The following is a 22807-nucleotide window of genomic DNA, read 5'->3' as shown; positions in this document are numbered from 1 at the left end:
AGATTTAATACAGATTTGGTGAGGATATGAACATGATCACTGAAAACACTAAACCTTGCAGCTATCCATCCCATTTGTAAAGCACAACATAAAGTAAATAGGATTATATTGATCCTACAGATTAGTTTGGAAGCAGCGAAGAGGAGTATTTAATTGATTCACCCAAAGTTAGAGGAGCGGCTGTTGTCAGATTTGAATCATAATCATCCAAATGTTAGAGTGGTGCTTTAACTACTACAGTAGAGTGCAGCTCTGTCGAAAGAGAAGCCTGCAGTCATAGTAAAGTGACATCAGTCACAGTTGCTGCTTTGAGGAAATGACTGGCTGAAAAAAGGAGTGCTAGCCAAATGTTTCTCTTTCTTGTGTTTGTGTGAGAGAAGCTATGCATGCTCTAATTTGGTAAAAATTAAGTTTCATTTCTTAATTAGAAATTGCTGCTATCTAAAAATTTTGCTACACTCCCCCATTTCTCCCAGCAGCCTGGGTTTTGCAGCACAGCTAAGTAGGATGGCTTTAAATGTCAAAATACGCTTTTCATTACTGTGTGTATATATATATCAACACGTTATCACGTAAAATAAAACCCTGTTGAGTGACAGATTACGTTTCTTTAATTGCCATCACTTTTCAGATGAATTTGTGGCTGTCAAGAGAAATTTGCACTTCTAGAAATGTTGGGAACCTGAATCATCTTGACTGAAAAGAAGGTCAGGCTTTGCTCTGCATGCCTCTTGCTGGAGGTGGCTGAGCTGATTTGAATATACTTGGTTTTAAGTGCTCTCTTGTGCTTTGTTAATAATATACCGAACAGTAAGTCATACAGATGTCTGACCATCTTCCTCAGCTTTATCAGCAACTTAAATTGTGGAATTTAAGGTGTGGTGATTTTCTGAAGAACACTGGTTTTAGTGTCCAGTTCTGGGCTCTTCGTTTCAAGAAGGATAGGGAACTTCTGGAAGGAGTCCAGCAGATGGCTATTAAGATGATTAGAGGCTGCCTGGGGCATCTCCTGTATGAGGAAATACTGAGAGAACTCAGACTGTTGAGGCTGGAGAAGACAAGACTGGGGAAAGGGGAATCTTATTAATGCTCATAAATATCCCATGGGCAGGAGTCAAGTAGATGATGCCAGGTTCTTGTTAGCAGTGCCCTGTGACAGGACAAGGGGCAGTGGGTAGGAACTGGAACACAGGAAGTTCCCTTCTGAACTTGAGAGAGAAATAATTTACTGTGAAAGTGACAGAGAAGTTCAGAATAAAAAGAATATTCTCTGCTTAAGCCCAACCTTCATAGTGCCAGTATAGTTACTAGAATCTGTAATTCATATGGGCAAATAAACATTTTCAGGTATAAAAGTTTGCAACCAGTATGGTAGTATGTCTTTCTTGTTTATGTATGAGAATGTATAAACCATTTAAAAAATCAGTGTCTCTTCAAAATGTAACATGCTTACATTTGTTCTAGCCAAAACTGACAGGTGGATTCCATTTCAGTCTTTACTGTATGTGTTCATGCCTGTGTGGGCGTTAGTTCCATCATTGTGTTTATCCTCTTAAAATATGAATGTTCCGATAGAAAAGTAGAGTATTTAGAGGTTGATGGGGGCAGAGGGCTGAGTACTGACAGCAGTAGGATAGTTTGTCATAGAGGATGTAGATGATGTGGCTTGACAGCACTTGCCCTGGGTATACTTGGCCAACTTTTGAGGGGAAATAGGTGTTATTTATATCCAAACAGGGATGTTCAACATCAAATCTCTTAGTGATATTGGCATGCAAAATAGCTACAGTGAGTAATTAAAAAAAAGGTTTTTTTAGTAGTAATTTTTTTTTTTAGTAATTAAAAAAAAGGTCAGCTGTATATTTGACCTGTCCATTTGGATAAAGCAGGTATTAAGCAGAGGAGTATGTAGTCTCCTAATTAGAACAACTTGAAAATAACAGCAAAAACTCTTTGTTGTACTTTACTGCGCATTGGACAGCAGTATGACAGCTGTGTCTGACTGAAAGGTTATGCTTTCCAAGGTTAAAATATCCTTTACCAAAGGCAGACAAGCAGGGAAGGTCTGTGTTGCTGTTGCTGCCAGCTGTGGTGCTCCTAGACTTTCTTGCTCCTTGTGCCTGGCCACTCAGGCACCAACCTGCCCTTGAGCAGCCTCTGGCCTGCTCTTAGAACCAAGTGAGTCCAATGATGGCTGTGGGTTGGCAGAGCTGAGCGGAGGTTGTTGAGGTGAGATGGGCAGTATGCTCACAGGCTTGTTTTGATCGGATGACTGAAAGCGGCTGTTGCAGAGGAGCAGCCTGACCCTGTGGGGCAGGTGGTGCTGAGGCTGGGGAACCAGGAGCCTTGGGAGAAGGGGGGAGCAGGCAGCCCCCAAATGGGTAAGGATCCAGGTTGAGGCAAAGCCCTGAGCTGGGCATGTGGTGGTCCTTTGAGCTTTGCAGGGTACGGGGGAGTTCAAGTTTCCCATCTGCCAAGGCAGAGATGGGTCTCCAGCACCTCAAGGAGAATGGGATATAGCTTTATACTCTCAGAGCCTGCTGATGGCCCTCCTGTTTGGGCCCTGATGTGTCCTGGGGTGCTCCTGTTTTCTGACCTCAGGTGCACCCCTGCTGTCACAAGGCCCTGAGAGACACAGACCCCATTTCATGGCCCTGTGCCTCCAGTCTGCTCCCACAACTCTCCACAGTGTTCCTATCGCCCTTCTGTGGGGAAACCTGGTCCCAGTAGAGCCAACCTGCCTCTTGTATTTGATTCTAGTTTCCAGTAACTGTGTTTTCTCAAAAAGAAGGAAGCTTTCCTAACTGTATTCTTCCTGTACATGTAAGTGTGCCGTGCAAAATGGCGATGGGGCCTGAAAACCTTTGAGTGGAAAGAGAAGCACTTAAATGCAGTTTCCTTTCATTGCGGTGTTCCTTAGTATGTTTGGGACTTGTGCTTTTATTTAGAAAAGTTATTTCATATGTGGGGAAAAATGTGCTTATTATTATTGTTATTTTTTTAAAGCAAACTGTAATATCTTTTCGTATTTTTTGAGCTGAGATTTCCATGGTTCAGTGCATGAAGTGTGAAGGATTTGTGCCAAAGAGACTTTAAAGTCAGAGATGTAGCCTATTTAAGTATACCTCTAAAATAAAAGCAATTTGTAGAAGGCAGTGGCTTTTGGGTGTCTCGCACCCTCTGTCATAAGCATGGAGGTATTGGCTCCCCACCCCATCATGAGATTTGTGTTCTGTGTGTGTGGCTGTAGGACACAGCAAAAGAAATACAGAGCTGGAAATGAAATATTTGATATGCAAATTCAGACTAGGGATTGGTTCCAAACAGTCATATTTTATCCAAGTATTTTTCACATCAGCGCTGTCATTCAGGTGAACAAATCTTAAACAGATATTCAGATGTCTGACATTCTCTTATCTGGCTTATTTATTTATTTATTGTGGTGTCTTTAAGTTGTTTAATTTTCCATCTTTTTCTCTTTTTACAGAGGCTTCAATAGAGTATATTGGAAGGCAGGCAGCAGAAGCAGAGGTGAGTATCCTCCATTCCCCTTGGTAATGTATTCTTTTCTACTTGTGTCTTGGTTTGGACATTTTGTTGAGCTCATTATTGCCTGTTTGAGATAACGCAGTTATCAGAACCATCTCTGTTGTGGTGTACCAGTGTGATGGAAGGGTATCTCCTTGAAAACATTTACAAAGGCAGTCCAGCATCTGAAAATAGATGCTTCCCGTTTAGTAACAGCTGCAAGTTACACTAAATCTTCCATTTTACCAAAGCGTATCTGCCTAAGCTAGGAATCTGTAAATATTTCAAATAAATATATAGGGTAGGCTCGAGCATTCACAAACTGTAGTTTTCAGAAGGGAGAGAAACAAACATGGATTGGACCTAGTGGGATAACCGTTGTCGTCTGGCTGATAATGTCTCTGTACAATGAAGTTTGTGTATTCTGGCTTAATACTGTTGAGTCATCATCTAAAATTGATGGTATTCATGTGATTTGTGGTATTGTGATGTGTATATGCGAGACAGGGTAAAGATATGCATGCACATCAAAGTTGCTACTGGGAGGCACTGAAGGATATCAGAAGGGAAACTAGTGAATAAATAGGAGCAAACCAAAACCAAGGTGACTTTATCTTGTGCCTTAACCATAAGTAAAACTGCAGGGGCACCATTGTCACCTTAAGTCTGAATCAAAATGAATACAGTCATACAGGACCCGTTTATGTCAATGAAGTTTCTTAGATTGAGAGTGGGCTTTGTTGTGTTTTGTTTATTTCTTCAAACCTTTATATACATTCCATTTCTACTGCCATAAAAACTAAGAGTGGTCTTTATTATTATTATTATTATTATTATTTTAGTCCTGTGAACTAGTACAAATCATACTAAGAAAAGTTAATGTGATTGTTATAGGCTGCTTCAGTATTATGAATATTATCTGGTTTAGTTGTGCCAAGGTGGTTGTGCTTACTTAGTGATAGCAGCAAGCCATTTCTGAAGTTGAACATTATGCTCAACTTTATGCACTGAGTAGTTTGAATGATTTCAGAAATTACTCATATAACAAAATCTTAGCTTCCGCATCCCTCAGACTTCAGTGGAGCTAGAAACCACACCAGGGCTATAAAACATTTTCAAACTGGAGTAGAGCTGATAGAATCCCTAGGGCTATGACGGAGAAAGAAATTGAACTTCTGATAACGAAGAAGAATTGAGAGAGAGAGTTGTGGTTACGCTGTGGATAACATAGCAATGAAATATAACTTGTTATAGATGGGAAAGAGAGAAGAGAATGAAGGGAGGCTAACATAGAAAGAAATAATATTTCCAAAGAGATGGTGTAGGGAAATGGCCTTTGAAGTGGCATTTTGGATAAATAGCTGTGAAACCAGATTGCATTTGTCAAGAGAGTTTTATCTCTGTAGATGATACAGTGTTACAACTGGCCCATAAACAGTGCTGTGTGGAAAGTGTCTGCTGAGCTGAGATACAGTGTAGATACATGATGTAAGAGTAGAGAGCAAGCTCCAAGATGCAAACGACATTCAAGTTAGGGGCTGGTACAGCAGGAGGATGCAGTTATTGTTTCCGAATAGTTAAGAAAGAAGATAATGGACTGGAGAGACTTGAGAAGAAAATGAAGATACCTGCTTTAGCCATGAAGAGTTTGTGGTAATTGCAAAACACATGCATAAAGGAATAAAACAAACAAACTGATCCCAATCTGAACAAGAAGTGTGGTATTTTGTGTCATGAGAAGAGCTGATGTTTATTTGCAACTTAGAGGAAATGTGGAAGGGAAAGGAACAAAAAGAAGAGCCCAGCAGGACTAGAGAAGAAAGCTGAAAGGCATGGAGCTTGAAGAGAGTTCAGCAGAGGGCACACTGAGGGAGCACTCAGAGCACTGGAAGGATTCAGGAAAGGGCACCTCAGAAGGCATGAGGAGAAGGACATCATTAGCAGGAGCATGGCAGGGCAAAATGTGCAAATGTGCAAAATGTGCCAGTGGTTCATCTAGTTTGCATTTTCTTATTTTTATTTTTGTTCTGTTTATTGCAGTTTTCTCTTTACTGCATTGTTGTAATGTGAAATACTCCACTAAGTAACAGCTTTGTATTGGTTTTCACTCTCACATTCCCATAGCTGGAGATCAAAGTGGTATAAAAAACATTAGGAAGGGACATAAGGAAAGAACAAAAGGAAGGAGCAGATATTTATCTGTCTCTTTCACCTCTTAGAAAGAACAGAAGGAAGGGACGGAAAGGTAGATCTGTAGTTGCATTCCCATCCTTTTAACTCTGTTAAGCGCCATGCAAGCTTGGGGACTGTTTGCACTTCGTCCAGTAGCTAAGCTGCTCCAGGAGAGGATGAGTGCTGACAGCTTTGGCTGCAGCTAGCAGTGTTTCCCTCCTTCATGGCATAGGGATAGGAGTGGTCCAAAGTTTGTCATGTTCTGTAGGTGCTGCATGTTGGGCAGATGATAACTTTCAGATGTCCATCTCACTGTCCTCTAATCAGTTGCATGTCATGTGATTTAAGGATTGTGATTGTAATGTATGGTCTCATATTACAGAAATGCGTTCTTCCTTCATCTTTAATTCTTGTAGAATGTACCTTGGAAGAAAGGTCCACGACTTCCTCCTACGGAAGATTTAATACAGATTTGGTGAGGATATGAACATGAACACTGATATTGCTAAAGCTTGCAGCTATCCATTTCTGATGATCACCTTAGCAGGTGACAGGAATAAGTATCAGTAGAAATCTACAAAAGCATGGGCAGCTTCAAGAGTGTTGATTACTCTTTGTGCTCAGTGAAATTAGATTCCACAGAACAATATGCTCTGCAAGATTATTTTGGGTATCCCTGCTATGCAGCCCTGTTTGTAAAGTACGACAGATAGTAAATAGGGTAATATTGAACCTACAGACTAGTTGGGAAACAGAGAAGAGGACCAGTTAAATGATTGACCTGATGTTAGAGGAGTGGTTGATATCAGAGCCAGGATTTGAATCATAATCATCCATATGTCAGCCTGGTGCTTTTGTCACTAGAGTAGAATGTAGCTCTGGAGAAGAGAAGCCTGCAGTCAGAGTGAAGTGGCATCAGTCACAGATGCTTCTTTGGGGATGTGACTGGCTGGAAAAAGGAGTGCTAGACAAACGTTTCTTTTTCTTGTGTTTGTGTGAGAAGCTATGTTTGCACTGTTTTGGTAAAAATTCAGTTTCTTGGAGAATTTTCTATCTTTCCTGGATTCTTTTACCTGCTTAGGTAATCTGTAGCCTTGGAAGAAAATATGTCTTGTGAAGGTCAGATGTGGAATTGCACTTTTCCAGATGCAGATAGATGCCCTCTATACATTCACAGCAGCAGACAGGCAAACCATGTCTCAACACTATTCTCTAGCCTAAAATGAAGGAGTGACTGGGTCTGATTAAAATGCAGCCAGAGCCTCTAGTACTCTGGTATAGCAGTGCAGGCCTTGACAAAAATAGCTGTTAAATGGGGAGTAAAAAGCTTTCCATTTTTGCCAGAGTTGTAATGAACATGGTGAAGCTGTCATAAATATGATGTTCTTAGCTAAAATGATTATGGCTTAACAATTTTCCAATGCATTGCATTGGGTTATTTCCAGCACATTGAGATCTTAGTTCTTTAAAGGTTTAATAGGAAATTTTGACAGTGCGTCGTTATCTGTGTTGGAGAAAAAGGTAGGTAGTGTTTATGAAATCCTGTTGCATTCTTTATCCACCTTCTTGATGTGGCTTGTATGTTCATTTGTTGTCATTTTTACAGGTATCTAGCTCTCCCAAGTAGCACTTTATCCAGTGTTTGGCTGTGAATTTCCAAGTTCAGTTGCTAGTGTGATGCAAACTAAGGATACCCATAACTTTCAAGTACAAATGCTGAATCATTAGCAGGGATATGTCAGTGGTATTCTGCAGATCAGGCTGGTGCTTCGCCTGTCCATGGTGCTTGAGCAGCACAATGGTGCATCATTGATGCAAATTACTGCTTTCAGGAAAGAAACAGTGTTTACATGAAGCTGAACCTGCGTGAGTTCATGCTGAACTGCGAAGCATTACTAGAAGCTACATTTGATGGATTTTTGTAAGACACTGGGGGACTCAGGGAAAGTTTAAATACCAGCCTCTGAAAGAATGGTAGAACAGTAGTATTTGAGAGAACTCATGGAAGTATTTTATTCCAAATGACAAAATGGCTGGTACTTTTCATTTCTGATCCACATAGTGGATAAGTGCATTCACCTTCACGTAGCTCTGATTTTCTTCATTCCTTTGAAAACTGTGGTTTTTATCTTTATTTTTTTAAGAGAAGATATGACTGCACAAGCGGAAGGAAATGGTCATATATTTTTGTTATTGCTTTTAGTCTTTGGCTTTTTTCCGAGTGTATAAGTAAGTTAGGTGCATAATGCCTTTAGAATCCTTATGTTACTGATAGTGCTTATTACTAACACCTTAGTGATTGTGTTTTGGTAGATTTGGTGGTCTAAAGAAGTATGTGAGGAAAGATTTTATGGGAGGGGTATTGTGTTCTAGTAGATCTGTTCCTAGAGGAAACAGATAAGCTTGTAGAATGAGCTGAACTTGAGGAAAATGATGATGATGGAGAGCAGCTGTGATAGTCAGTTTGTATCCTAAGAACACTTTGATGGAGGTGGCTAACACTTGGAAGAAAGTGAAGAAAAATGCATACAAACGTATATGTCAGAAGAAATTGCATTTAATCCTCTCTTTTTTGCTAATTGCTGTAGTGTATGTCTAAAGCATGCTGTAATACCTTGTGGTGTGTGCAGCAGTGCACAGTGTGTGCTTTGTTCCATGCCTGCTTCCTATTGGCTACCCCTTACCAGGGACCTGGTGCCAGCAGGTAGCAGCTGCTCATTTGATCACCCGAACTTGCTGCTGCTGCTGAGTATGTTTTGAATCCCACCTTCGGGTGATCAGACCTGCAAAGTCCAGCTCAATGCCAGATGTGTCACTCAGATTTCTTTCTTAGTAGTAACTGTTCCACAACATACTGCTGAGAAACTGCTGGGATCCAACTTGTTCCCCTTGCAGAGACTCCAGTTCTGGATTTGATCTGTCAGATAGAAGATGCCCCACTATGATTAGCCAAGGCTCGGCTGCCGCCACTGATCACAGCTTCATTTATTGATTGCCATGTCTAAGCTGTACATATCACATACAGCTTTCCCAGATAAGAGCATCTCTCACCACTTAACTGTTCTTGTACCATTCAATTAGAGCTGAAGAGGTTAGCTGTCCTGTTTTAGGAGCGTAGCTGGAAAGTTACAAGAAGTGCCAACTAACATAGTTATGGCTGTCCTCTGTCTTCTAGCCTACTCTGATAAATCCTGGGCTAATTGTGTGCTAGTATACTTAGCTGTGCACAGTGGATGTGGTTTGGACCCTCAGATGTATGCCAGCCCTGGGTAAATTGGGTAAATGCAAAACATTCAACTGGATATACCTGGAGAACAGCTGATGTATGGGAAAACTGTGCTTTGTGGCTGATTCTCACAAATACCAAAATGTATATTTTCACCCCCTCCTTCTTCACTTGAGAATGTTTTAGTTTGGGCATTGCTACCTGCAAAAGTAAGCTTTATGATAAGGAAGGCCTCTGCTGCAAGTCATAGAAGCTAAGTAGCATTTCTTCTCTGATTTCTTCAAAATCTACTTGGAAAGAGATCTGTTTGTTGTTGTTCAGTTCTACAGGTGTGATTCCATTTAAAAAGAAGTAAAAATGATGCACATTTATGTTACTGTCCTTCTATTGCAATTGTTTGATCCTCCATTTCTTCTCATTTTATATTCTAAAGAACTGGACAAGGAGCAGTCACGTGAATGTAGTAATGCAGGAGATATATACCTGTTTTTTTCCCCACGAGGTACTATGGCATTCATTGCTTGTGTGTGTATATTTATAGAGACTGCTCACATTCTAGTTGTTGATATGGAATAGTGAAATAAAGTGAGGAGGTGAGTGAAGAAATGAGGAGGGAAAAACAGGCTGTGGTCCAAGAAAGAATTTAGGGAAGGTATCTGTGGGAATTTCTGAAAGAAACTTCTGCTTTGAAACATTTTGCAGCATCTAACAAGAGATATTTTTCTAAGAAACAGGCCAAAAATGGAAGGTAACCACATGAGGAGTTCAGTGCAAGTGGTGCAGTGTGAGCTTTCCCTTGTTGTCAGACTGGTTTTGTATCAGTGCATGTGAAGTCAGTTCTTGGCCTCAGCCACCTCTCACCCCTGTGAAGCGGATGAGACTCCTCAGGGTGTTGGGTGTGACACTGCAGTGACATGAACTGTACATAAAGCCTGCAGCTAGCAACTTGCCTGTGTTGTGTTTGGAAACTTGGCTATTGGTAGCTGTACAGTTGTTTCTCTCTTTCATGGATGTGCATTTTGGATGGACAGCGATGACAACTGTTTATGACTGCTAGCACTTGAGGCTGCTGAAGAAGAAATAACTGTGTGTTTGTGAGTGTCTTTTCATGCTTGGGCACTCTGCATGCAAGTACAAAAGGATTAGCAGAAAGTTAGCTGGGGGTTGAAGCAGGAAATTCTCCCTTTTTGGAATCTCCTTATGGGTGAGACTTGACATCTCTGTGTAGTCTCCCTTGAGTGGTGCAAGAAAGTGGTACCTGTTACATCAGCACTCAGGTTATTCCCTTTGCTTTCTGCTTGAGCAGGATTGACAACCTGCCTGTACTTGTTAAAGAGTAAAAGAAAGAACTCTGACTTTCTGCTTTGTAGCTGCTAGTTTTGATAATTTGACGTTCTCCCTGAATGCTGACACTAAAATTGATAAGGAGTTTTCAAGTTCCTTTTTCTGCTGATCTTCAGGTGCATGGACAGTTTATCATCAGTGATCATTAGTTCCTTTATAGCTTTTTTTCCTATAAGCATATAGGCTCTTCAAGATAAAGTGATTCATGATTTGGGATTGTGCTTAAAAAAGTCTGAAAACTAACTCTAGTGAGGAAAGTAGTTACTATTTTCTAAATGGGGAAAAAAAGTAGGTTGGTACAAATTGAAACTGTTATTTTTCCATTTCATTCTTTTCTTCCCCCCTCATACATTAAAGCCTCTCTGGTAATTGGTCTGGTGGCTACTGTGCTATGCTTTGTAATTTAGTTTTTCGATACCTAAAAGCCATGGGTTCATGCTAGGCTTTGTGTTTTTGTCGTTTTCCTTTTTGACTACTGATCCCAGACCACTTTCATAAGGGATGAAAACAAGAACAGAGGGGAAAAGATTGGCTTTTATAAGAAAAGATGTAAATAACTTTGGAACTCCGAATTTAGAAAGAAATCACTAAATTCTGAGGCCTTCACACAAGACCTCTTATTGCTAATCCCAGTTTGAGCAGTCCTTCAGCATCTCTAAATGAATCAGCGAGTGCACCTGTGGAAGATTGTGAATGACTTCCTTTCTAGTGTTGGCATTCTAGTGTCTTATTCTAGTGTCTCTGAGAGAGCATGGCTTAAAACCCAGGGAAGTGATCTTGGTTCTTCAGCTTCTGGTTTTCACAAAGTTTGAAACTTGCTGCATAGGAAACTGTTGATCACAGATGAACCTCTGATTAACCACCTGAGGCAAGTGATGAGTCAGTTGTGGGAGCATAGGTGAAGGTAATTCCGCTGTGCTACCAGAAGGGGTGAAGTTTGGCTCCACCTCTCCCAGATCTCAGTTAAGGGCTGACCACCACTAAAGCGGGATCTCTTCCTCTGGTGATTGCTCCTGTGTGGAGTTTTCTGCAAACCTTCAACATCGGTGAGCATTTTCCCTTTATTTTTCTATCACGATAATCTTTTGTATGAAACATCTGGCTTAACCTCTGTTTACCTGTCAGCTGTACACTTGCTAAATGAGATATTGAAGGCAGAAATTATCAGGCAGCCTCAGATTTGTATTATAGAAAAGAAAAACCACCCACGCTGAATTCTATTGGTAGTATGCAGTGAGAATGGTAAATATTCTGTTGGGAAGGAAAGGGCTTTGTCCCTTACCCTTTCTTTTCCTTCAGAGATTCAATGATTTCAGGCGCAGTTTGTACATACTTAATGTGTAGGCTACAGGTATGTTTTAAATCTCAGGTGAAAAGTGAAGATGCTTTTGTTAACTAGACTTATTCTCTTAACTTCTTGTTGCTGACTGGGTTTCTAATGCCTCACTGAAAATATAACGAAGTTTGAAAGAGTCATCTCATTGCAGAAATAGTGGAAGGCTGTTGGCTGGGAAGAACCCTCATGGAGGCAGGAATTCGCAGTAACAGCATTTTTTTCTGCTTTATTTCCCACAGCACTAAGCTGAAGCAGCTCAGTCTTCTGGACCTTACAATATTTGTGTTGTTGCTTTGTTTGTTTAATGCCTTTTCTGAGCTTCGTATTACTGATGTCAGAGCTGGCTGTCTTTAGATGTTTTGTGTTCTTCTGAACACTTCAATTGTAGCTTTCTCATTCCCCAACAAGCCCCCTTCACTGCTGAATTCCTTGTGCTTAAAAGCTGAATGTGGGAGGGACATCATTAGCAGGAACATGGCCAGAGCTACTGGAGGGCTTAACTTAAGGAGTCATAAAGTCAATGGCAAAAGTGGTTTCCATTTTCAGAGAGCATAAACAAGTTATTTCTAGGTGGGATTTGTTGGAAAAAAGAAGACAACAAAACACATGAATTGTAATGAACTCAGAATGTCCTATGTGTTTTTGCACACATTTTTTTAAGGTGCGAGTACGTGTCTTTGTATTGTAAGTGACAGAGAGGAAGAGGAAGTCATTTGCTGGGGAGGTTTGAGATCATCATGATGTTCAGAGTTGGGTTTTGGAGGAGGCCCTTCTCGCGCAGTTGTTAGTGAATGATCCCTTGAGTGGTAGAATTAATTACTGAGTGGCAAACTAGATTTTCACATAGGCTACTGATTTAACACTGTAGTCTGTGGTCTATGGTCTGTCTCTGAGGAGAACCTGTCCCTGTGAGTTCAGTAATTTTTTGTGATCTGTTTGAGGGAATGTACCTGTAACTGTGGGTGCATGTTGCAAGCTTTTATTCTGGCATTTAGAAACCTTTGATAACCATGTATGTGAGATCATGGGGGCTGAAGCTGTGTCTTCCTGATGTCATCCATTCAGATATTGCATAGGGCAGGCAGAGCTATTGTAAATGCTACATGAAGCTCTTAACCACGTGGAAATTATTCCATCCCTACCTTGTATCTTGTTTGTGTTTGTGCCTTATATGAGAATGCCTGCTTTGCATGCGGGGAGAGAGCACTGGTACTTCACAGCCACTTTCCTACTCTCTTTGCTGTGTCGCTGGATATGTTAGATTGGTTCTTTTGCTGCCTTTCTTGTATTAAAATAATGGTTTTCAGAGATTTAACCAAAAATTTCATCATCTCGGTATAATTGGCTTGTTGTGTTCAGGGGGAGCAACTGAGGTGTTGCATTAGCAGTGATCCACATGGGAACTTGTTGAATGGTGGTGTGAGTGGTTTCAGCTAATCAGCATACGTGTTTCTGTTCCATTTTGTTTTCTCATAGTGAATGCAATATTAGACTGCTCTGAAGTTGTCAGAAGTAAAGAGAATAGCAGGCGCTTGTTGCCTATATGCAGCTCTTTGAACATGCAGCAACTGTGTTCACTGTGGGTTGAGCATTCTTGGAGCCTGTTGGCATAAATGGGTCTTGTTCCTATGCTCAGAGTGCAGTGTGTCCTACTGTCTCTGGATAGTAATAGACACGCTTATCTTGCATTTCCATATGGCTGCGTGGAACAAAAGCCATTGTACAAACTAATGCACACCATTCCTCCCTGGATGTCTTCTCTTCTCCCTGAGATCTAATTTGCAGTGAGACAACCGAAGGCTGACAAAAGAGATTTGTTACTTTCTGATGGCTTAAGGGGTGACAAGCGGAGACTTCTTGATATGGTGTTGTTATACGGGCCTTGTCATCTCCAGCTGCAGCTTGTGAGGTAAAAGTCACCTTTCCCTACAGAAAATGCCGTGTGGTTTCTATAGGGTGGAATCTCTGCTCATGGGTTAGACTGTGGATTCTGATTTGTGAAAATGTCAGACAGCTCTGAATTCTGAGGAGCTGTGATAAGTACTGATATCAGCAAAGGAAGCAACCTGAAGACTTATGGGCTCTACGCTTGTGTTTGCTGCTCCACTGCTTGTGTGGGGTGACTGTCAATGGGGCACCATGAAACATAAAAGCTTCGGAGGTTGAAAAGCATGTCAGGAAATATCCCCTTCTGTCTTCTCGGCTTTCCTGGATTCCTTTACCTGCTTGGATAATCTGTAGCCTTGTGTCTTGTAAAGGCCACATGTAGAATTGCATTTTTTCATTTGCAGATGGATGCTCTATACATTCACAGCAGGAGACAGGGAAACCAATACATCTCCAATGCTCTTCTCTAACCTACTGTAGGTTACTTTGCAGCTGTTATTTGAAGGAGTTGTTTAGGGATTTTTTGCACTATAATACTTTAGGAGACAGGTTATAGCATTTGCTGCTTAATTTCCTCTTTCTGAAGTTGCCAGTCTCACCTTTTGCACACTATTTCTTCTGTCACCGTGAAAGCTGGCTGTGAGTGGGACTCCTTTTTAATGTAAGATGTGTTGCTGTGGAGTTGCTAATTCTTACAGAAGCCTCCAGATGCTTCCATAGGTTAAGGACTACTAATAGTGGACTGTCCTTTCAAGATGTCTATCTTGACTCATGTGTTTTAACTGCATATTTGTGTAACATCTGCTGTTATTTTTCTTTGTTAGAAGCTGGATGTGAAAAAGCTAGATCAGTGAATCTGCTATTTTGTTTGGCAGTTGGACCCATTAAGTATGACCACTTGCTTCTAGACTGTTCTCTGCCAAGGTGCTTTCATATTGCGTTGATTATTGTTGACTGCAAAAATCTGATTAGTTCTTTTATGGGAAAATCCAATCACATTTTTTTGTTGTTGTTGTTGTCTTACTGTAGAGGTGTAAATAGCAAGGTGACTTTTTTTTTTCTCCTGAGGCACACTAGTATGGTTGTTTAGGTTCAAGGCTTGCAATTATAAAGGTTTCTAGTGGTCAAGATACTTATATAGTCTCAAAAGGCAATTTCAGTGTCTAGCTCTGATTTGATGCTGATTGTTGAAGTCTGTTTCATATTTTTGAATGTGTTCTATATAAAAAGCTGTTGTTTGACTTGCAGATTTTGGGGAATTGTTTTGGCTTTGTGATTTTCATTAGAATGGAAGATTATACTTGGAGTGCTTTCACTTGCATCTGTAGTCTGTCAGCTCACTGAAGAAGTTATGGCATTTTTGTTAAACGCGGACTGAGTTTGGTGTACAAGATGAGCTGTAGAGATAGTCATTGCTCTGAGCTAATCTTATCTTGTGAAGCGGAGCATTTCCCAAGGAATTTCTAATTTTGACAACTGGGATCAAATGTCTGACTTCTGAGGGCTGACAATAATGCCAGGGGCTGAGCTGCTTTGTCTTGTTGATAGCAACTGCGCAGTTTAAAAACCAGACCGAATGCCAGGGAACCGTGCATCTTAGCTGGTTAGGTTCAGGGTGTGTGCTAAGGGTAAGGCATTAGCTTTAGAAGTCTTTATGGGATGGAAATGCTGCGGCTGCTCAGGGGTAAAAATAGTTCTGGGTTTTCAATGGCTGCATTCCACGGCTGGAACTTGAAATCATGAATCAGGGTTCAGCGCTCGCTGTGTGTGAGAGCGCCCATGAGAGCTGTGCGGCCGGACGCCGGAGGGGAGCGGTTCGCTGCCATGAACCCCAGCCCTGCTCCACTCATACTCTGGGAGGGACCCGTGTTGCTGGTGCACTCTCATCAAGGTATCGTATGTTGTTTTTATTTCTGGTAGTTGCTTAAATGTAAATAATTAAAGATCTGCTGAACTGTGCAAAATCTCACTAAACCAATAACAACTTGAAAAAAAAACATCTCTTTTCTGTGAAGCTTCACTTCCATGGACTTGTAGCTTCACACGTCACAAGCTTCCAGAGACCTGGGCTGGTGTGTTTTGCTTGGTGGGGTTTGCTGTTCATTCCCACCTGAACACTGTTTTGTATGACTGTTCATCCTTGATTTTTGGAGTGGAGATTTTCTCTTTTTTTTGCTTCATTCCAGAACTTTTCTAGCCAAGAAATTCCCTTGGGAATTTAAATGTGTAAATATTACTCTTTCACAGCCTTCCTGTAGTTGTACATTTAAAAAACAGTATTTAAAACATGGATACTTAAAGCTCTCTGTAAAGCTTCAAACTGTGTCAGTGCTGTGATATGTATGGGATCTGTGTGGGTTTAATCCCTTTCTGACAGAATTCAGGTGATTATTCTCAGCAGTACTAAAAACACTCCCAACTTCATGAAGGAGAGATTGTTGTACTTACAGTCAGGACTTGTTCAAAGCTTTTGCGACTGACTTTACTTTTAAATGTGTTGTTTTGTTGGTCTCTTGACTTTTCAAACATATAACCTTCAGGCCATTGCTAGCAGGACTTGGTGAAACTGTTGTTGATGCAGTTTTTGATGCCCTGTGAGTTGAATAACTGTACGATCCTCATTCTGGAGTGAGCTGCTAAATCTTTTGTTGGTAGGAGATACCAGTGTCAGCTGCGAGTGCAGATTCTGTTGTTAGTGCCCAGGGCACAAGCATGTGGCTCCACACCCAGTAACCTCTCAGCCAGGCACGTCATTGAAGTGAAGCTGCAAGTCTGTCTGACCCTCTCAGTGCCTCTGTGCCAACCTGCTCTGTGCTATTCCTGTGTGCCTGACGCTGCTGTGGGCACCTGAGTTTTGCTCTGCTGGCACTTGGCACATAATGCAGGCACCTAGAGATGTGGTCTCCCCAGATAATGCAAGCTGGCTGGACTTGCATTAGAAGGGCCTGCTGACTGAGCATGGCACCACGTACCACTGCTGTAGCTTTAGCAAACTAAGTGCCAGAGCTATCTCTGCCTGATTTTATCTTCTATCATGCTGGCACAGCTTGCTTTGCTGAATGTTGCTGATATCAAGTAGAGGATACTGTTTTGTCATGCAGCTCCTATGTTATGAGGCTGATCTGTAACAGAAAGTGAATTTGGGAAATATCACGTCGAAAACCAACTTCATAAAAGTGAGTGTCTTGCTCTAAGATGCAGGGTAAGGCTGAAGAAATCAATGTAGTTCCATACTATAAGCTGTGTTAGTGAGGTGTTAGATACAGGATGAGTAGCAAACATCAGGATCTGCCAAATCTATATGGTTTTATTTTTATTTGAGATGTCTTAGTGGGTGAGGTGCTGGGCTTGGGCACATAAGGTCCTGGCTTATATTTCGGCCTTACAGACAGAAGTTGTCCATCTAATATTTTAACCTTTCAGCTCCAATCTGTATCATGAGGATGATTTTACAGCAGAGATGTTGTGTGAATAAAATCTGATTGTCATTAATGTACATGCTAATTCCAGAGCAGCCAAATTAACTGCTGGTTCATTGCTCCTGGGAGGTGTTTTCTGCCTCTAAAGTGGGAGTTTTGTGTTCTTCTCGCCAAAGCAATTTTACATGGTGTGAACATGGACTGCAGACAGTTTAAAGGATGTTCCCAGAGTTGTTTAAAGTCCAAAGACAGGAATAGATGCAGTAATCCTGCCTCCTCATGTCCTGTGTGCTGCTCTCACTGTATGTTCCCTTTTGGGACCTTCAGTAAGAGTTAGAAATATGTTGCAGGACATTAGGTTAGTCATCCGCATGGCACAAAAATAGTTGAATGGGTATTTTAAAGAGGTGACATGGCAAAACCCGTGGTGTAATTTTACTAGTGGCAGCGCTGCCTAAAATAACAAGAACATGAGAAAGTCCTTTCCAAATGCAGCACTTTAAATAATGCCATTTTTACCTACAGCAGAAAAGCAATGAGAGATGTCTAAAACATTCAGTCAATGCTTCCAGATATGATGTGCTCTTTGTGTTAGGAATTAAAACACCGTGAGCTATCTGCCAGGGCTGTCAGCAAAGGTGAGTGACTGAAGATTCGGATGTTTGCCCAAGCTGTCCGGATTTAATTATCCCGTGAAACCTCATTAGAGATGAGCTGCACCTGTGATACCGAGAGGGAAGGATTATGAAGGTAGTTCAGACTCTGATTCATAACTTAATTTTCAAAATACTCTCTCAGAATCTGGAAGCTTTTCTTTCCTCACATAGCACAATATGCGTATTGTGCAGTCCCAATCTGATTTTAAGAGGAGGTGGGAAATAAAAATGCATTTGATGGCTAAAAGGCTCTTGACAAATTGGGGATAAAATATGAAAAGTAATGATAAATGCAATATGTCTCAATGGAGAAATAATCGACTGCATAAGTATAAGCAGACCCGCAGGAGATCTGGGGGTTATGATGCATCACAGCATAAATTTAAGTCAGTGCTAAGTGTTGTTTCAAGAGGCAGGACCACCCTGCAGTGCCCCAGCATTTTGGCCACCAGACCTGTGCAGTGTTCCTTGTCTGATGCTCAGTACAACCTCAGCATGGATATTGTTTACGTTTTGGGAGCTGTAGCTGACAGCTGTGGATCAACCGGACCAAGTGAGATGCTAATGGTCAGGGTCTAAATAATATCTACAATATCTGCATGAACTGCAGTTCTTTGGTAAAGACATTTAATGATGCCTCACAAACCTGTAAGTGGCTGCCGGAAAGAAGAAGGAAAGAGCACTTTGTGGGCATAGAGTAAGAGAAAAAACTTGTCACAGAATAGAATATTCAAGTTTGTTAGTGAGAAAACGTTCGTGGGCTAGTGAAGCACTAAGATACTGTAAATGGTAACCTCCAGCCTGGGCAGTCATCGAGAACAGATGAAGTGAATGTCTGTGTGGCCTGGCATAGTTACAACCTGTTTGACCCTCCTCTGGGCGATCTTTTCAAGTCTTTCTGGGTTCTGCAATTCTGTAATTCTTTAATTCTGCGTGATTATGGGTTTTGAGTTGGAAACTAATGTCCCTAATCCTCTGTAAAAGGCACAGTGCTCAGCGCCCTCCAGATGACCTGATCTTGCAGTTAGGGCTGATGCTATTATCAGTAATAGTAGCCTGGCAGAGGGAAGAGGTTGGGTGAATAAGTAGTCTTTTGACAGTGGTAAACAACCTGGAGGCATGAGTGAGGAAAGGCTGCTTATTCTCAGTTGCTTGTGGTGCGTGAGCTGTAGGACAACTTGATATTTCAGGTGGTAATTGCAAAATGGAAAGTACTTTTTCACACCATGTTTTGTTAACCCAAGTAACTTACTGCAGTGGGACATGTTGCCTGCTGAAGGCAATTAGGCGATATTAGGCCAGCAGATCTGTTAGAAGTGGTTAAGCATAAGTACATACTACTTCCAGCTCAGCAGTTTCCTGGGCCACGTGTTGTTAGAGCCTGGACCATGGAATATACTGCTATGTTTGTGCCCTGTGCATTAGTGTTGGCACTTGAATGATGGCTGCCACAGTCCAAAGGGAAAGCATGTCCAAAATTAGGAGAGTGTTCTCTTTCTCCAGTCCCAAGGCATAGCCTTGTGGACTTCCACGTGCCTGACAATCAGCACATTTAAAATAGCCTTTTGCCTCTCCGGATCTGAGAAGCACCCTGACCAGGACTTCTTGTTCCCATCTGAGAAGCATTCTGTCAGCATTCCCACTTTAATCCGAGAGGTGCAGCAGAACAGCTGGGGCCGAGTGGGAAGAGGCAGCAAAAATTCAGCTCCAGGCCTCAGGCATTCTCATGTCTTTGCTGGGAATTTCAGGGCATGTGCTGCCCACATTATTTCCAACCAGAACTGTGGTGTGAAGTATCAAGTCTTTGCAGTTGAGGATAACATAGGAATCTCCATCATGGGAAATATACCGTCCATATGCATTTCATTTCTGAGTATGAAGCTTGGCATAGTTTATAGGAGGAATTGCAAATAGCTGGGTAGCATGTGAGCAAGGTCAGGTAAAAACTGCATTAGTGCTACATGTCATTTTTTTTTTTCCCTCTCACAAAATTGCCTCGTCTTTAGCAGGATGATATTATGAATGGTCCTAAAATAGTTTCTGCAGCTGACATGCTGCCATCCTATTAGGATTATGTCTTACGAGTGCATAACTCTGTGGGATTGATATGCAAGGAGGTGGTATGCAAGCAGTGGACTCTTGATGCCTTTTTGCCCATAAGCTTTCCTCTGCTAACACTAAACCCACTGTGTTGACAAGAGCAAGCTGCACATTTTACCTGTGAGGCAAAGAACTCCAAGTGTTGACAGAAAAGAACTGAATACAATAGCAGGAGCTATCTGGCAAGAGAATGAGGGGCTGGAAGAGGCCATAGCATGAGCTAAGCACTGCTGGTTGTGTTCGGCTTGTTACAGGATGGAGTCTGATAGACCAATCTGCTGGAACACATTGTTAGAGGGAATATTCCTGGCAGGTGGTATGCAGACAGATACAAAATAGAAACTGGACAGAATTATGTGCACGTGACAAGTCCTTCTACCAACAAAATGCAAGGTGAGAGGGAACAGTGTCTTGTAGCTCCATAGAACAGGGCTTTTATCAGTGAGCATAAAAACTGCTTAGATTGGGAAAGATACTGTGCTACCTATTTTATTTATTTATTAATTGGCAGCTAGAAATACATTTAAAAGTGTGGAGCAAAGCTATACAAGGCAAGAGTCCTTTGTGGGTTGGTCGCATTGTGGTGTGGATGTGCAGCAATGGTTAGAAATTATCATTTTGGAAACTGCCATTAAATACAAGTTGAAGAACAGTTTATTTGTGAAACACTCCTCAGAACTTTGTTAATGTATTTCTAGGTATTCTCTTAAGGTTCTCTGCCCTGTTTCTCTAACATCAAACTTTTTAGGACAAAGCAAAAGCAACCCATAATCTAAAGGCCCAGAACAGATTCCCCAAGTTAAAGTTGATAAAAGAAAACATTGCTTTAACATTCCTTTTACACATTTCACTGCAGATGATTCGCAGTTAATTTATAAGTACTCTGAATTAAAAAGTGGTTGAAAGCATTAAAAACATTTTCAAAAGGGGAAGTACTTCATAGGCATGACAAAAGGATATGAGACCAGGCCAGTGCTTTGACTCAGCGAATCCTTTGCTCCCTGCTGGCCAGCTCAGAAGCCTCTCATTTAATTTATCTCATATTTAAAAAATACATTTAAAACCCTGTTTAATATAGATGGATGTCCCTTATGTAAGTCAAATCCTGCTGTGTGTCCTACAGAGGTGGTTGAAGAGTGAGTTCCTTGTTTGCATTCAGGTGGAATGACTGCAGCCAGGACAGTTGCACAAGAGGAATTTCATCCCTTGAAGAACTTAGGGCAGCCTGCAGATTAAGTTTTACTGTCTGAATTAGTACCTGTAATGGGATTTTACCATGGGCTTGGCTCAGCCCACCTGGCCCTCACATTCTGTCCTACAGCCAACCTGCTTCCCCCACCTCTGTCTGCCCTTAGCAGCCAGTAGAGCCTTTTTGCTCTGTCTAAGCCAGAATGATGCAGTCTTACTGGATGCACCTGATGCCAGAAAGTCCCCAGCTTTGTTTTGACAGCAGCTTTGTGCAGTTGCTTTGTGCATTCTGAACAGCCAAAGCAATCAGATGAGGAGCTGAAGAACTGTTGCTCTCGTGTTCCCACCTTAAAGAAAATTCACCCTGAAAGTTGCTATAAATAAACAAATAAAGCATCTTTATTCAGTGCTTTTAACTCCCTTGATAGTTCTGGAGGAAATGACAAATGTGCCCTCAGGGTTTGCTATATACAATGGGTATAGCATATAGCTTATAATGAATATTCTAGTGGTGATTCTGTTGTGGTTATTTCTGAAGTCTCAACCTGAATGGGAAGTATTTCTGCAGGTTGATGTGCATGAATTCCTTCTGAACTTCTCATCTGTTTTACTGAAATAGAAAATTTCCCTTAAGAATCGTTTGCCTTCCTGAGACTCAACTAATCTATGAATGTTCATGTGTTTCCATCTTAAGGGGTTGGTAGCCACAGAGCACAGATCAGTTGTAATAGGATTCAGTTATTTCTGTGAAATACATATCAGTGGCTTTTTGTTTGTTTGTCTTTTTTTTTTTCCCTTGAGCTTTATTCAATGATGTTTTGAATGTAGCAAATTTCTGCTCGGAATGAAAAGCTGCTTCTCTGAGTGGTACATAAGGATATTTTTGCTTACGTTGTCTGTCCGAATTCTAGTATTTCTGCAAGGTTAATTTGGAGTTATTTGTGTCCCCAAGCCATTTTATTGATTCTGTCACCAAAGCAAAATTCATTGATCAGATGAGAGGAAAAAAAATATATATTGATACAGTGACATATCTGCAGTGATATCACCTGCTTTATGGAGAAATGCCTTTTAATTCCTCTTGCATATCTGTATCCTTAGCAGCAGATGCCACTGCCAGACAATTCATCAAAGTTACCAGTTGCTGAGATCTGTTAAAGCCTTTCTTTTCTCTTGCTGTGGGAAGTGGTGTGAAGAGCTGTGCCCACTGTGCAAGGGGGAGGAGGCTGTGCTGACAAACATGCTGCCCATGTGGACTCCCCAGCTCATCTGTGTTGAAGACGAAAGGTAAAAGCTGGGAACCTGTTTACTCCCTGGCTTGTGAGGAGAATGTGGGACACCTTGTCTCAGCAGGAGATGGGAGCACAAGTTCAACATGAAGTGGGCCATCTGGTTACCTGCGTTAGCATGCACTTACAGAAAGTGGGAAGGGAATTTTCCAGTAGAAATGCTGCCTGCTTAGTCATGCTGTCATTCTTCCCATGGCGGGCAATTTATAAAGCAGTGCATGCTGGTTCACAGGTTGTACTGAGCAACTGTACTGGTCTACCCCACTAAAGATGGGGACAGGCTTTGCTATCCACAGCTGCTGATGGCTACCAAGTGGCGAGCAGCAGAGCTTTCCTGGCTTTTGTCTGGCTTTTTCCTGGTATGTCTGGCTTTTTGACCAGTAGAAATCATGATTTGATGTGTATGTGGCTGCATCAAAAGTAGCCAGGTTTGGGAGGAAGGAGCCTGGAGATCAAGTGATCCAGTGATCAAACCTCAGGAGCCTATAGGCTAGTCCCGAGAACTTGAAGAGCTAAGAAAGCCTGTTCTGTGGTTGAAAGTGTTAACACTAGTTAGGCTACAAGAGAGAAATGGTGCAAAGCAGATAGAGGCAGAATTAACATCAAGAAGTTACTGGCGATTGATAATTTTGTGATCAGAACAGGAACAGAAATGAATGTGT

The 22807-nt window shown here is 41.5% G+C and overlaps 1 protein-coding gene across 9 annotated transcripts in view; it reads left to right on the top strand.

The window, feature by feature from the left end:
• TSPAN4 (tetraspanin 4) overlaps window positions 1-22807 on the top strand; it is a 378614-nt gene that overhangs the window by 152142 nt on the left and 203665 nt on the right. For all 9 annotated transcript variants that reach the window (XM_072339188.1, XM_072339195.1, XM_072339186.1 and 6 more), the window contains one exon: window positions 3488-3531. The gene's annotated coding sequence lies outside the window, so the exon portion shown is untranslated. The remainder of the gene's footprint in view (window positions 1-3487; window positions 3532-22807) is intronic.

This window comes from Excalfactoria chinensis, chromosome 5, assembly GCF_039878825.1.
Source record: "Excalfactoria chinensis isolate bCotChi1 chromosome 5, bCotChi1.hap2, whole genome shotgun sequence".
Taxonomy (NCBI): Eukaryota; Metazoa; Chordata; class Aves; order Galliformes; family Phasianidae; genus Excalfactoria; species Excalfactoria chinensis.
This window is presented reverse-complemented; position numbering and strand designations above follow the sequence as displayed.